This window comes from Hyperolius riggenbachi, chromosome 6, assembly GCF_040937935.1.
Source record: "Hyperolius riggenbachi isolate aHypRig1 chromosome 6, aHypRig1.pri, whole genome shotgun sequence".
Taxonomy (NCBI): Eukaryota; Metazoa; Chordata; class Amphibia; order Anura; family Hyperoliidae; genus Hyperolius; species Hyperolius riggenbachi.
Window position 1 is genome coordinate 234,225,952 of NC_090651.1, and position 17,363 is coordinate 234,243,314.

At 42.3% G+C, this 17,363-nt stretch overlaps 1 pseudogene; it reads left to right on the forward strand.

Annotated features, from left to right (window-relative positions):
• The first annotated feature begins 6,397 nt into the window (after positions 1 to 6,397).
• Positions 6,398 to 7,340, forward strand: LOC137522136 (olfactory receptor 5V1-like; annotated as a pseudogene).
• Positions 7,341 to 17,363: the final 10,023 nt, after the last annotated feature.

Here is a 17,363-nt window from a genome sequence, read left to right on the forward strand (position 1 = left end):
TCCTTTTTCTGCTTGAAAGACTTAAATATCAGTAATGTAAGTGGCTGACTCGTTCTGGAGTCAGACATGAAGTGAATGCAGTGTGACCCTCACTGTTAAATTCACAGCATACACTTTTACTGTAAGAAATAACTAAAAAGTCACTGTAGCCACTTACTGTGTTAGTCAGGACTGAGTAAACCACTTACAAAGTTAATATTTAAGTAGCAGACAAAAAAAAAAGGTGCACAGCACATATATCTGTGTGCTAGGCATTGTACATACACGTCTCTCTCATCATGTCACGTCACCTCGGGTCTTCTTCGCCACAATGTGGGGAAAAAAGTGCCTCAAATCAGATCCCACTGCAAACAATCCACTACTTTTCTTCCAGGTGCATGAGTGACGAGGATAGGTTGAAGTAAAGGGATTTAAATTAACTCACCTGGGGCCTCCATCATCCCCCTACTACTGTCCGGTGCCCTTCCAAGCCTCGCTTCAATTCTCCTGTCTCCGTCGTTGCCTACTTCTGATGTCGACAAATGCAATAGACAGGTTTGGAGCGCGATTGATTACTCGCGCTCCTGGCCACAATAACACCCTCTAAAATACTAGTAGGACAGTACGGCGGAGAGAGGAGGATCGTAGCAAAGCTGCAAGGGCACCAGACAGCTGCAGGGGGATGATTGAAGCCTCAGGTGAGTACATTTTTTTTCCTAAAGTGTCGATAAGTTGACCTATAATTTGACAGTGAGTGTAGCATTGTCAATCATCACCACGCGGACCACAACTTTTAAAGTAAGGACAGTATATAAAATTGAACGTTGATGATTTAGGAATGAAAATTGGGAGTGTTTTTTACTTCAAAACCTGGTTTAAACAACAGGGATGATTGCAATTACAACTCTGGGACAAATTGACAAATTACAGTTGTCAACGTTTGTTGTTTGGAAGTGCAAACAATGCCAAAAACCTGGTGCAATAAAATGTGAACAGGTAACAAAAGTGGGACAAAACAAATGTTTTGCTACATTACTTTAACATTGCCAATCTAAAGATTCGTAAAATACGTATTATCGGCAGATGAGTTGTTTTCAGGAGTATTTTCATCATCCTGTAAACCCTGTTGGAAAGTGCAGTACTCAACTTGTTGGTTATCATTAAAATTTGTACTTTGGTTGGAAACATTGAGTGGGCGTGGTAAGTTTGAACAAAGCTCATTTAGAAAAGAATGGGTCATTTGTGTTTAAGAGCCATACATTTGTGCTTGGTCACCAATTCCTTGAAAACCATGTGACAAGCTCCTACTTTGAAAATTGGGCTCAGGGGATTGAATTTCAGTACGTGGAGGTACGGGAGTATAACGAGATGGTCCACACTGTGGTGGCTTTCTAACCTGGACTTGGTATGGCTGAACATCATGTGTTTGCAAGTAAAATTGTTGGTAACTGCGTTTCATATCTGCATTCACAGGTATAATTTTAGGAGCTGGTGTGAGTGAATTTCTATTTAACCTATTTCGGTTCCTGGACGTAGTTTCTACGTCTAGGAACCATGCGCGCTACCGCGCGCTCCCGCGGCCGATCGCGCGCGTGCACGCGCACTCCCGGCCGCGGATTCGGTAGCCAGGGAATCAATGTATCGGGCTACGGTGCCCGATCATTGATTCCTCTCCCCCGCTGAAAAAGCGACAGCTTCTCTCAGAAGCTGCGCCTTTTCTGGCCGTTCCCTTCCCGATGCGTCACTGTAAGCGTATGTTAAGCTTAGAGTGACGTCATGTAAACAAACTCATGGCCGCCATCTTGTGGCCAAAAAGTAATACTACACCTGTAAAAGAAAAAAATTTAAAATTAACACACATTTACATTATAAATCTATTGTTTACCTCCCACCCTCCCAAAACTACCCAAATAAAATGTTTACAATAAAAAAAAAAAAACAACATTACAATAAAAAAACAAAAACATTACAATATTTACCTAAGGGTCTAAACTTTTTAAATATCAATGTAAAGATGAAATATTTCTATGTTTTTTTTATTTTAAACTTGTAAATAGTGATAGATGCAAAACGGAAAAAATGCACCTTTATTTCCAAATAAAATATTGTCGCCATACATTGTGATAGGGACATAATTTTAACAGTGTTATTACCGGGACATATGGGCAAATACAATACGTGAGTTTTAATTATGGAGGCATGTATTATTTTAAAACTATAATGGCTGAAAACTGAGAAATAATGAATTTTTTCCGTTTTTTCTTATTCTTCCTGGTAAAATGCGTTTACAGTAAAGTGGCTCTTAGCAAAATGTACCCCCCAAAGAAAGCCTAATTGGTGGCGGAAAAAACAAGATATAGGTCAGTGCATTGTGATAAGTAGTGATAAAGTTATAGGCTAATGAATGGGAGGTGAACATTTCTCACGTGAAAACGACGGAACCTGAATGGGTTAAGTACTGTGCATGCATAGATTGCACTGCATTATCAGAATGTGCAAAATCAGGATCCATTGGTCTTGATTGTACCGCATATTTTGGGGGGTAAGAATTTGAAGTAGAAAACTCCTGATTGGGTGACTGACTTACAAGAGGCTGTGAGGTTGAGGGAGAGTGGATATGGGCATAAATGGCATCCAATAATGCATGCCTAAGAGAAAACATATTGGCTGAAGGCACTCGTTCAATCAAAGGTACTAAGCTTTGTGCCAATGATTGGGCTTTGCTGAGTGGCTGTTCCTTTCCTTTACTAACTGTCATACATGTCTTCAAAGAAGACATCAGATCCTCCTCTTCGGCTTTCTTAAAACTTTTTTTGGGTCTGGAATCTACAACCGTACACTTTTTGGATGCAGTCTTACCAGCACTATCACTAAAAACACTTTCCAAATCAGCGTCCTCTACATTTTCTTGTGTTAGATCAATTTCTGCTTCTCCTTCTTTACTGTTCTCTCTACTAGGTCCTGAGGTAGACATGGAGTGCCTAGAGTCTTCGTCCGAAAAAAAAGGAATGTTGTCCTCTGAACTGTTTTAAAACCAAAAAAAAAAAATATTATATATGAGCAAAATATGCAAATCTCAACTCCCCACAACTGATGGAAAAAAAGGTTATTGATCAAATACAAAAATGACTCCATTTCGTTTCTTTTTTAAAATACTTACAGTGCCATTTCAACTGTAGGTCGCAGGAAACGCATGATTGCTGCATGTATGTAGGGCTCTCGCTTGGACTGTCCAGACCCACTTCTCTGTTCTTTTCTCTCTAACTTTAGATCCTTCACATAATTATCTCTGATATGTCGCCACTTCAATTTAACTTCAGTAACTAGAAAAAAAAAGGAAACTGATTAAAGGAGTACTATCGATTGAAACGACTTTTTTTTTTTAATACTGTATATTTGTGTACACATTACCACTAGTGCTAGGGGCACTTTATTTATTCACCCAGGTCTCTCTCTTGCTATCCCTGCTTAAAAATTCATTTCTCACACAGCTCATAGTAGTTTGGGTCACCCTGAGCTGCTTGGTTACTCTGTCACACAGCTCACAAATATATTTCACTGTGTCACTCACAGCATGCAGGAGACATGAGGAGAAATAGGCTGATCTGAGGTGGTAACAGGTAACTAAATGAGCTGGAATATTGCTGGAATATAACTAGCTATAAACAATAGTCTGTGTTTACACTCAGTCTGGCTGCCTGCTTGTGGTGATTCACTCCAGGCTGCATCCACTTTACAAGCTGCTGAGAGGGGCAGACCACTGTCTACAATTAGCATTATTAGTATCTTTATCAGTCAAGAGAAGCAAAGATAATAAACACACATTGCTAGAATCTTTAACCCCTTACCACCATATCAATAAGATTCTTTCAGCAAGGTGATAATTAAACTATAAACTGAGGAGTTGATAGCAACTCCCCTGTGCAGACATGGGCTTAGCCCTCTGGGAGCCCTCAGCATATAGATACATTTGTATCAAACACTGACGGCCAAAACTGACGGAGGATTTTACAGCTGAGAGGAACAGCTGTGTGAGGAATCAAATTGCTCCTAGTACTTGTCCTAATGTGTGCTACAACATACAGCATTTAAAAATAAATGCATACATCGATAGTATTCCTTTAAGTAAAAAAAATTAAATGTAAAAAAAATAAATACAAAAAATTATGTGTAGTGTGATTGGTTTATTTGCACGCATCCTTGTATTGCAAAACACTTGCAGGCATTGGCACGTAACAGACCAGCCAATAACAGACCACACCAGCCAATGCATGCAAGAGCTGTGAGACACAAGGCTAATAAAGGGTAAACAATCACACCTGAACCACAGCTGCATCTCTTGTTTTATGCATATTAGTCACAACAATCTTGCTACTTGAAACAGATTGCCTGCAAATGGTCATTATGACCCTACCTACTAATTCAAGATGTTACGGTTTTGTCACCACAAAGAGGTAATTGAAACATCAAATGATAAAAATGCTAATCCTACAATCAAAAATTAACTAAAAATTTTCTGTTACTATGGTATATATTTTTGAAAAGGAGCACTGGCCTTTTAATAGCCATTGCCAATCTGCTGGGGTTCTTTTTAACTAAATTATTCCTCCTCATCCATTTATTTCCAGGTTTTGCAACTTATTAACACAATCTACACCGTGGGTGCATGATTGGATGTACACAACACGAAAAAAAAAGGTATTGTATACACCTCAGTAGGAGTGTATAAAGAATGTGGGAGAAGGGCAGCTATGAATACACCATGAGCAAGAGAAAGGAGGGGGTAAAACAAGAGTCAGGGAGGATATGATGTCACCATTTAGCTTGGAAAAATAGCCACTGCCTATAAAAGGATTTTCTGCTTTCCCTTTTTACAATTCACAGGAATCAGTACATGGATCGCACAATACATATGTGAAGTAGTATTTATCTACTTATATATGTGTTTGTTATTTCTAGATTAACATGGGTGTCGCTTATTCTTACAATGCATTGAGCAAATATCATTATCACTAACCTTTTGCTTCTTTGTCATCCTCACTCCACAAAGGCCAATCAACAGTACACAGCTCTGAAGCTATCTTTCTCCAGTACTTGTATTTTGTCTTGTTCTTCTTAAACTCTTCATGCCCTTTATCGTATAAGGCAGGATATTCCTGTACCTTCACTATAAGATCCTCTATGTCGTAGTAGTGGTGTTTGGGAGGCATTTTCCACTACACAACAGACTCCTCTGTCCTCCAGAGATCACTTGGCTTCCACCTCTTTCCTCCACGTTCCTCAGCCTGCCCTGTAATCTCTTTTTTTTGCTCTGACCTGCGCCACAACCTCCTCTCCGCGCTCTCCACGTTCCTCCAGTCAGCAGGAAAAGGAAGTGACGCACAGGAAATAGTTTACTTGCATTCTGGGAGAGAAACTGTGCGTCGCGATGCAGTAAAAACGTGCACTTTTTATAAAGTGCACGTTTTACATTGACTATAATTGCAACGCGTAACGCCGACATTGGACGATAAAATGCGCCCCGGAGCGTTGTAGCGCAACGCAGTAAAACGCGACGTTGGATGTGAAAGGTAAAATCATTTTACCTTGGTTAACGCACAAAAATTACGATGCGTTAAAACGTTCAACATAGACGCTGGTGTGAAAGGGCCCTCAGGGAACACAGCAACCCTCAAAGCTATGGGGGAAACTTTCTGATACAGTGTTAAGTTTTGAAGCCATGCCAAGTCCCAACTATAGGCCACAGACATTGTCTCTCGGCACAATTGCTCCCGCCTTCTCTATACAGATTCTAAACTGCCCTGTCCTACTCTAATTCTCTCTGGCTTTAACCTGTCTCATTCTTTAGCTTCCACCTGATCACAAGAAGCTCGTATGTGCTTTACATTATCTGCTTTACAGTTATCCTAGACCTGATATGGAGGATGCCAGAGCTTGCTGGCCTGCTTCTACCTAACATTCAAGGCAAGCACGTCATTTCCTCCATCTTTAGTAGAAGGATTAGAATGCATTTAAATAGTGCAAAGGATGTGGTTTGACAAATCTCATACTCTCAGTGAGGATTGACACTGATGACAAGAAGTGAGTGAATCTCTCCAATCAGGATTAAGGCTCTATAAAAATAAGTTATTTCAAATGTGCAGATAGATTTGAACCTCCAGTTATTTTACACAGAAGATAAACATTTTCTTCTAGGAGAAAACGTTGGAGAAAAAGTGAATTGGATCGGGCCCACTGTCTCAGTTCCTTTCATCATAGGAAGTGAGTGAATCTGTTAAGGGTAATGCACACAGACAGCAATAGAAGCTAGTTAAATGTTCCAAACCTTCTTCACCATATGCAAAAAAAAACCTTTGGGGCAGGAGCTTTCACACCAAAACATTAACAGTGTTTTTAATAGACAGATTTACGTGGCAAGATGGAGAAAAAGAATGAAACCTCAGTAAATGAATTTATTCTTGTTGGCTTTTCTGAATATCTGGTCATACAACATCTATTATTTTCTATTTTTTTTATTAATCTATCTTATTGCCGTTATTGGGAACCTCTACTTAATGCTCACTTACAGGCTCAGCACAAATCTTCATACCCCAATGTACTTCTTTCTAGCCAACTTTTCTTTCCTGGAAATAAGTTACATATCAACCACAGTTCCCAAAATGTCCAACCTACTGCTGGACAGTAAAGCCATCTCTTTTTTGGGCTGTGCTGTGCAGATGTTTTGTTTCTTGTTTCTAGGTGGGGCGGAGTGCTACTTGCTTGCAGCTATGGCTTATGATCGTTACAATGCTATATGTCATCCACTCTCCTATAGCGTCATCATGAACAGAAGATCCTGTCTATTTCTCTTCGCTGTTTCATGGTGGAGTGGAGCAGTAAATTCTTCAATACACACAGTTCTCACATTCACTTTATCCTTCTGTGGTGCTAATAAAGTTAACCACTTCTACTGTGATATCCCTCCTCTGCTGGAACTAGCTTGCACCAAAACAGAGATCAACGAGATTGTCCTTCTTGTGGCATGTGGCTGTGTCGTTGTCAGTGCGTTTTTATTAACGCTCATATCTTATGCACGCATTATTTCAACCCTTCTGAATATAAAGTCAAGCTCTGGGAGAAAGAAGGCATTTTCAACTTGTTCCTCTCTCCTCATTGTTGTTACTATGTTTTATGGCTCTGCTACCTTCATGTATTTTAGACCCAAATCAATGTATTCTATGAATAAAGACAGGTTAGTCGGTGCCCTATATGCTATTTTTTCACCACTTCTTAACCCATTCATATACAGCCTCAGGAACAACGACGTATCAAAAAGATGTTGTATAGAATGTTTCTTGTTCATAGATATTAAATTATGTTAAAAGCTTAGCGTTCACCTTACCACATCTTCTACCTTTAGTGTCTTGACTGGCACCTTCCAATTGTCTGTCGTATAAAAAACAGCATGCAGTTCTTTTTATGAAAAGGGGAGGGCCGTGCTGAGTGCAGCAACTGACACATAAAGGGAAGCATAAAGGGAAGCTTAAAAGGAACCTGAAGTGAGTAAAATTATTTAAAATAAACACATGACGTAGCTGCAAATGAATATTACATACAACCTCACAGTCCGTTCCTCTCAGAAGCTCACCATTTTCTTCTTACAGTGATCCTTTTCAGTTCTGTCAAGATTTTGTCAGAACTGAAATATACCAGTTGCTGGCAGTTATATATCAGCAGCTGTCAGTTACAACTGAATGTGCAAGGTAATGTCCATGTTTCCCTATGCCTCAAGTGGGTGACATTACAGTTTAACAGTGTGCTGATTAGGAAGCTGTTATGGGGTAAGGGTAATGGCCATTTTTAAAATGGAGGACAGTGCATTCCATTGATTACATTGGACAAATGCAGCACAGGAGAGGAGAAAGACATTGAGGAGTAGACTACACAGGAGGTAAGTATGGTTATTTTGACTTTTTATTTTCAGTTTAGGTTCTCTTTAAGTGACATGACCGGATGAGATGAACAAGTGTATGTACAGTGCCTAGTACACAAATAGATATGCTGTGATGCTTTTCTTCTTTATCTGCCTGAAAGAGTTAATATTCAGCTATGCATCACGTTTTTCTCTGTCCCTTAAGTCCCATTAGTGTCCCTTACTTTTTTAAAGTTTTTAAACATAACATAAAACTGTGGGATATCTAAAAGTAATTTTAAGAAGTAGGAGGATAGATGCAGTTGTTTATCTCATCACTTTGTTTTCACTTAATGTGAATCTGAGGTAAGAGTGATATGGGGGTTGCCATATCTATTTCCTTTGAAACAATACTAGTTGCATGGCTGCCCTGCTGATCTATTTTGCTGCAGTAGTATCTGAATTACACCAGAAACAAATATACAGCTAATCTTATTGGCTCTGACAATTTTGTTAGAAACACCTGATCTGCTGCATGCTTGTTCAGGGTCTATGGCTAGAAGTACTATAGATATAGGATCAGCAGGGCAGACATGCAACTGGAATTGCTTAAAAGGAAATAAATATGGCAGCCTCCACATCACTCTCACCTCGGTTCACTTTAAGTTTCACTTTAACTAATAGGAGTAAGGCTTGAGACTCAAAGGAACTGTTTCAGCCACGCTTTGGAATTACACAATAAGGGTATAAGAGGCACCCTGGTGTAATAAAAGCATCTAAAAGCAGTTTAAAAACAGAAAATAAATTTGAGGTAGCTTACCTCAGTGACGAAAAAATCTTTGTATTTTACAAAGGTTTTTATTAGTAGCACAGGCAACGCGTTTCGCGGGTCAGAGCCCGCTTCCTCAGGCCAATAACAGTGCCTACATCAGTAAAAAAAAGGCTCCTTAGCATACCAGAATCTTACAATATACATATTTATACATATATACAACATAACGTTATTATCACATGAATTGCATATTTACATACTTTCATATCCACTTATGCACACCTACAATGGTGGTCCATATATATATTATCATTAATTGGGAGTATTGACAACTGATACAGTTATTAGTATTCAGGAGGTGTGCATAAATAAAAATGCTGCAAATGTATGCATCTAAAAACCATTATAAAAAATGAACAAGTAGTGAATAAATAATAGAATTGCTGCAAATCAATGTATATAAAAATCCTAAGGGAATGATAAGAAATGCCATTGAAAATAAAATTGCTGCAAGTCTATATGTATAAAAATCTAGGGGGATTCATAGGAGTTGTAATAAAATTATTTACATACATGAGTCAATAGGTGATAAAAAATGTTTTGTGATGTCATCACACAAGCCGCTCCTACCCCTCATGACATCACAAACAAGCCACACCCCTCCTTACCCTCGGCGAGCGTGCAATCCTGCAGCTGCTAATTACATTCAAAATCGATTTAGCCCAGTGAGAGATGCCTCCCACTAGAGGCTCCCTTTGCTGAATCTGTCATTTAGTTTGGTAAGTGAATCTTAACCTGCTCTTTATTACTGTCTGCCTACAAGCGCTACCCCTGCTGCTGGACATTCAGACGATGCACATTATGGGCTTGATTCACAAAGCGGTGCAAAGTGTTTGCACGCCTGTGAAAAGCCCTTTATCACGCCTAAACTCAGTTTAGGCGTGATAAGAAGAAACTCGCGCGATCTCCCGCGTGCAAAGTTTTGCGCGCGTAGCGCACCGCGATGCGCGCGCAGTGTACCGTGCTTCGCGCGCAGCGTCCATTGAGCCCTATGGGACTTTGCGCGCTTCGCGCGAAGAGCAGCACAAATCGGTGATAACTCAGCTTTGCACGGCTTATCACGCCTAAAGTCTTTTAGGCGTGATAACTGAGTTATCACCGCTTTGTGAATCAGGGCCAATGTGTTTTTGTATCTTACTTTGTGACCAGCTCTTTTTAATTTGCAGATAAGCGCAGACCATAGAGTCTAGCACTGTCTGCTGTGTGTTCCTTTCTCCCTAACTTCCCTCTCTATATAGAGCTGGCCAAGTCTTTTTAGTACCACATTTTTTATCACCTATTGACTCATGTATGTAAATAATTTTATTACAACTCCTATGAATCCCCCTAGAATTTTATACATATAGACTTGCAGCAATTTTATTTTCAATGACATTTCTTATCATTCCCTTAGGATTTTTATATACATTGATTTGCAGCAATTCTATTATTTATTCACTACTTGTTCATTTTTTATAATGGTTTCTAGATGCATACATTTGCAGCATTTTTATTTATGCACACCTCCTGAATACTAATAACTGTATCAGTTGTCAATACTCCCAATTAATGATAATATATATATGGACCACCATTGTAGGTGTGCATAAGTGGATATGAAAGTATGGAAATATGCAATTCATGTGATAATAACGTTATGTTGTATATATGTATATATATGTATATTGTAAGATTCTGGTATGCTAAGGAGCCTTTTTTTACTGATGTAGGCACTGTTATTGGCCTGAGGAAGCGGGCTCTGACCCGCGAAACGCGTTGCCTGTGCTACTAATAAAAACCTTTGTAAAATACAAAGATTTTTTCATCACTGAGGTAAGCTACCTCAAATTTATTTTCTGTTTTTAAACTGCTTTTAGATGCTTTTATTACACCAGGGTGCCTCTTATACCCTTATTGTGCAATCATACCCCCTTACCTCACCCGTCTGAGGGGTGGGTACAGACCACACGTGGCTTTGACCACGGCGGATATCTGTCCCCTTTCTTTTACCAAGGAGAGCGACCACATCCAGGTCCCTAGGGACCACCCCGAGTGGAGTCGGGTTTGTTGTCTCCACCTACTTCCTGTGGTCGGTTGCCCCCCTGCAACCCACCTTTGTGAGTAGTGTCTTACTTTTATTACGTTCCATTGTTTTTGACATACTACACCATTGGGCTCCCACTTTTGTCTCCTGTATCTTTTCACTAGAGGATGTTTTTGACACCCACATCCCACTACGCTTTGGAATTGCTGGCGATTCCAAAAATGCTAGATTAATGAAAGTCCTGCAGCATTTTTGCAGTGTTTGTACTTCAATACAAAGTACAGGATTGCAGCAAAATTGCCTCTTTCAGCAATTTTATTATCCAAAACAAAAGAAAGAAAGAAATCGCAAATAAAGTACAAATCTCTAGCATTAGATTCAAAACCACTTTAGAATTGCCAGAAATCACTCTGGAAAATGCAGCAAAAACTGCTACAAAAAGGGCTCAGCAATTGCATTTTCTAGTGGGCCCCAGCCCTAACACTATAGTGTGTGTCATTACACAGCTGGTGTGATTTTTTGTTTGTTTAAGTTACATTAGACATGTAACCTACACTGAGATTTCAAAGATGTAAGAAGAAAGGAAAACGTTTCAGAAATGTCTTTATTACTCTGATGGTTGGTCTCTGTGAGGCCTGGAACCCACTAGGAATCTCTGCAGCTCTGTGTGCAGCGATTCCTAGTGCATTTGCAATTGTGTTTTCCGGTGCTTGGAAGCGCTGTACAGTGCTTCCAATTAGCGTTTTTTTAAAATTTAAATAAACTTTATTATATTATGTCGGATGTCTAGCTTCCGTCTGTAGCCCCACCCCCCAAAGGAAAAGGTCATAGGTGCTTCTCTAGGACCAATCAGAGAAGTGCCTGTGATCTCATTCTTTAGGGGCAGGGCTATGGACAGAAGCAGGAGTGAGTATTATAAAACTTGTTTAAATCGTAATCGCTCAGCCCCCAAAGCACTGCAAAATCTCTTTGAAAAGCGACTTTGCAGAGCTTATATACTTTAGCTTTGAGCGCTTAAAATGCTGCATGTCCTGCATTTGTGATTAACCCTAATCTCAATTGCACTTGTGGGTTCCCCACCTCACACTTTCATTGGCAAAGCGTGTTTGGGAATCGCCAGCAATTTGTGATTCCAAAGCGCTGCCAAAATTGCCCTAGTGGGTTCCAGCTGTAACAAAGGGTTACTCAGATTGGTATGGACCGGATTTCAGAATAATAAAGCCACAATAAATAGCCATACTGTAATAAAATCCAATTTTACCACTCAGGTCAGTGGGTCAATACTCAGATCTCACAATAAAAGCAAAGGTTGTGGTTCTTTATCTGAAATAATTTCACATTTTATTAAAACATGAGCGATCGATAAAATGTATTTCATCCAGAACTGTTACACTGGCTATTTCCTATTTATTCGGAACAGAAGGATAAATATAGCCTGTTTACATCTCCAGGCAGGAAGCCAATTCCCTGCACAGGCATCTGCTGAAATGGAAAACACAGGGATGTTTAATATCCTATTTTACAGGCAGCACCTTTTACAGCATAATACAAGCAGCCTTACTGGCTTACCAGTCTGGCATTTAATAAATGAAATGACTAAGATGTGCTGCAGCGTAGCAAAGGTATGTAGAACATTCCTACACAAAAAACTAGTGGTGAGTGACAATGGGGTTGATGCAGAAAACTTCTTTAGAGCCTTTAAGGCCTCTTTCACAGTAGGACGTTGCGTTTTGTTACAACGTTAAAGTCGCAACGCAAATTATAAAGCAATGCCCCAAAAAAGTTGCAACGCAACTTAATGCCCCGTTACGGTCGCATACAGTAGAGCATACAGGCAATGAAAAGTATGTTTCCAAGTCATTACTGAGCATTTGCAAACAGTCCAATGCAGCTAATAACATGTATAACGCAATGCATGCAGTACTTTCACTTAACGTGCAGCGTTAGTCACCAACGCAAAGTGTGCACTGTGAATGGGGCAGTGATTTCTCAATGCAGTGAGTTATTCTGCGTCAAATGTTGTTTTAACGTGCGACTTTAACGTCGCACTGTGAAAGAGGGCTTAAAAAGTACCGGAGGCAGATAAGGAAAAAGAGACTTAAGAGGGAAGCCTTTGGATCTTGCAAAGTTTTCCCACATCCTCCTGGTCGCCACGGTTGCTGCGCACAGACACCAAAAGAAATCCAACAAGAGCTTGATTGCTGATTGCGACCACGCTCCTCATCATGTATAGAGATTGCCCGAACCTCTGATGTTCAGTTTGCGAACCATGTTCGCGAACCTCCGCAAACGTTCGCAAACATGCAAACTTTCGCGAACCGCAATAGACTTCAATGAGGAGGCGAACTTTGAAAACTAGAAACATTTATGCTGGCCACAAAAGTGATGGAAAAGATGTTTCAAGGGGTCTAACATCTGAGTTTTTGCATGGAGGAGTGGGATTCAGGCCAAAAGTCCCCGGGAAAAATCTGGATTTGACGCAAAGCAGCGTTTTAAGGGCAGAAATCACATTGCATGCTAAATTGCAGGCCTAAAGTGCTTTAAAACATCTTGCATGTGTATACATCAATCAGGGAGTGTAATTAGAGTACCAAACTCACTGTGTAACGCACCGCAAACAGCTGTTTGTGTTGTGACAGCCGTGTTGGACTGGTGCGAACCATGGCGAGAGTGCAGGCGATAGCGGTTTTCAAGCCCATATGGTCGCCAGGCTGAGGTAGCACAATGACAGAACAACAGTGACTGACCAGCTGATCGAATTTGGTCTGTCCACAATGAAGCAACACCCTTATTATCTTTGGTGTACCACCCCCCGAGACACTCATATAGCCGTCGGTCATTGCTTCATTGTGATACGCAAGCCCCTTCACCGCGGCAAGGTAACGATCACGAAGGGGAATTGACACATGTACATGCCTTTTGTTTTGTTGTTGCAGCTGCAGTGTAGCCAGAAAAATTAGGCAGGCATGTACACGCACCAGAAAAATTATTATAGCTGCTAGCAGCGGCCTTAAAAATTCAGGAATCCGCCTGGAGTCCTGGATAGAGATGGCCCGAACCTCCGATTTAGGTTCGCGAACCTTTGCCAAACGTTCGATTCGCGCAAACTTTCCCGAACCACAATAGACTTCAATGGGGAGGCGAACTTTGAAAACTAGAAACACTTATGCTGGCCACAAAAGTGATGGAAAAGATGTTTCAAGGGGTCTAACACCTGGAGGGGGGCATGACAGAGTGGGATAGATGCCAAAAGTCCCGGGGAAAAATCTGGATTGGACGCAAAGCAGCGTTTTAAGAACAGAAATCACATTGAATGCTAAATTGCAGGCCTAAAGTGCTTTAACCTATTTTGGTTCCTGGACGTAGAAACTACGTCCAGGAACCATGCGCGCTACCGCGCGCTCCCGCGGCTGATCGCGCGTGTGCACGCGCACTCCCGGCCCGCAGTTCGTTAGCCAGGCAATCAGTGAATCGGGCTATGGTGCCCGATCACTGATTCCTCTCCCCCGCTGAAAAAGCGACAGCTTCTCTCGGAAGCTTCGCCTTTTCTGGCTGTTACCTCCCCCATGCGTCATGTAAACAAACTCATGGCCGCCATCTTGTGGCCAAAAAGTAATACTACAACCAAAAGTAAAAAAAAATTAAAATCAACACACATTTACGTTTTAAACCTATTGTTTACATCCCACCCTCCCAAAACTACCCAAATAAAATGTTTAATATAAAAAAAAACAACCATTACAATAAAAAAAAATCCATGTAAATATTTACCTAAGGGTCTAAACTTTTTAAATATCAATGTAAAGATGATATATGTCTATATTTTTTTTATTTTAAACTTGTAAATAGTTATAGATGCAAAACAGAAAAAATGCACCTTTATTTCCAAATAAAATATTGTCGCCATACATTGTGATAGGGACATAATTTTAACGGTGTAATAACCGGGACATATGGGCAAATACAATACGTGAGTTTTAATTATGGAGGCATGTATTATTTTAAAACTATAATGGCTGAAAACTGAGAAATAATGATTGTTTCCGTTTTCTTCTTATTCTTCCTGTTAAAATGCATTTGCAAAGTGTACCCCCCAAAGAAAGCCTAATTGGTGGCGGAAAAAAACAAGATATAGATCAGTTCATTGCACTGGCGGACACAGGCAGCAGTGGGCCCCTGTGCAAAATATGAATTGTGGGCCCCCCTGTTCGCGCGCCGCGGCAAAAAATGGGTGCGGCTATAACCTGCGGCGCGCTAAGCGCGCCGCGGCAAAAAATGGGCGTGGATAGAACCTGCGGCGCGTAGCGCCGCGGCAAAAAATGGGCGTGGCAATGACCGGATAAGGGCAGAGCTAACTGTAATTTAAAGTGATCCCGGGGTGAGAGTGATATGGAGGCTGCCATATTTATTTCCTTTTAAACAATACTAGTTGCCTGGCGGCCCTGCTGATCTATTTGGCTGCAGTAATAAACTGAATTACACCAGCAACAAGCATGCAGCTTAATCTTCTCAGTTCTGACAATATTGTCAGAAACCCCTGACCTGCTGCATGCTTGTTCAGGGTCTATGGTTGAAAGAATAAGAGGCAGAGGACCAGAACGGCAACCAGGCAACTGGTATTGCTTAAAAGGAGAGAAATATGGCAGCCTCAATATTATTCTCACCTCAGGTTCCCTTGAAAAGTGCAACGCAAAGACAGTGGGCCCAAGTTTTGGTGACCCTTTCCCCAGAAAATTCACATAATTGTGCAGGTTTTCTCAAGAAAATACACATAATGTGAGCAGATTTGCCCAGAAAATACATTCAATCATGTCGGCAGATTTGCCCAGAAAATACGTGCAATGATGTCGGCAGATATGCCCAGAAAATACGTGCAATGATGTCGGCAGATATGCCCAGAAAATACGTGCAATGATGTCGGCAGATATGCCCAGAAAATACGTGCAATGATGTCGGCAGATATGCCCAGAAAATACGTGCAATGATGTCGGCAGATATGCCCAGAAAATACGTGCAATGATGTCGGCAGATATGCCCAGAAAATACGTGCAATGATGTCGGCAGATATGCCCAGAAAATACGTGCAATCATGTCGGCAGATATGCCCAGAAAATACGTGCAATCATGTCGGCAGATATGCCCAGAAAATACGTGCAATCATGTCGGCAGATATGCCCAGAAAATACCTGCAATCATGTCGGCAGATATGCCCAGAAAACACCTGCAATCATGTCGGCAGATATGCCCAGAAAATACGTGCAATCATGTCGGCAGATTTGCCCAGAAAACACATGCAATCATGTAGCAAATTTGCCCAGAACATACATGCAATCATGTGGCAGACCTGCCCAGAACATACACACAATCATGTGGCAGACCTGCCCAGAACATACACCTGCTAAAATAAATAATAAAAAAAAAACATTTACTCACCTGCAGCAGCAGACCTCCTGTCCCAGCCTCTATCCGGCGCGCAGCTCCCATGGGTGGTTGGGTGGATAGGTAGCCTGGTGGGTAGGTAGGCAGCCGGGTGGGTAGGTAGGTAGCCCTTAGCCGGGTGGGTAAGTAGCCTGGTGGGTGGCTGGGTAGCCGGGTGGGTAGCCTGGTGGGTGGCTGGGTAGGCGGGTGGGTAGGTAGCCTGGTGGGTGGGTAGGTGGGTGGTTAGGTAGCTGGGTGGGTGGGTAGGTAGCCTGGTGGGTTGGTAGGTAGCCGGGTGGGTAGGTAGGTAGGTAGCCTGGTGGGTAGGTAGGTAGCCAGGTGGGTGTGTAGGTAGCCGGGTGGGTGGTTAGGTATCCGGGTGGGTAGGTAGCCGGGTGGGTGGGTAGGTAGCCGGGTGGTTAGGCAGCCGGGTGGGTAGGTAGGTATCCGGGTGGGTAGGTAGCCGGGTGGGTGGTTAGGTAGCCGGGTGGGTGGTTAGGTAGCCGGGTGGGTGGTTAGGTAGCTGGGTAGGTAGGTAGCCGGCAGGGTGGTTAGGTAGCCGGGTGGGTAGCTAGGTAGCCGGGTGGGTAGGTAGCCGGGTGGGTAGGTAGCCAGGTAGATAGCCAGCAGGGTGGTTAGGTAGCCGGGTGGGTAGCTAGGTAGCCGGGTGGGTAGGTAGCCGGGTGGGTAGGTAGCCAGGTAGATAGCCGGCAGGGTGGTTAGGTAGCCGGGTGGGTAGCTAGGTAGCCGGGTGGGTGGGTAGGTAGCCTGGTTAGGTAGCCGGGTAGGTAGCCGGGTGGATGGTTAGGTAGCGGGGTAGGTAGCCGGGTGGGTGGGTAAGGTAGCCGGGTGGGTGTGTAGGTAGCCAGGTGGGTGGGTAGGTAGCCAGGTAGGTAGGTAGCCGGCAGGGTGGTTAGGTAGCCGGGTGGGTAGCTAGGTAGCCGGGTGGGTAGGTAGCCGGGTGGGTAGGTAGCCAGGTAGATAGCCGGCAGGGTGGTTAGGTAGCCGGGTGGGTAGCTAGGTAGCCGGGTGGGTAGGTAGCCAGGTGGGTAGGTAGCCAGGTAGATAGCCGGCAGGGTGGTTAGGTAGCCGGGTGGGTAGGTAGCCAGGTAGGTAGCCGGCAGGGTGGTTAGGTAGCCGGGTGGGTGGGTAGGTAGCCAGGTAGATAGCCGGCAGGGTGGTTAGGTAGCCGGGTGGGTAGGTAGCCAGGTAGATAGCCG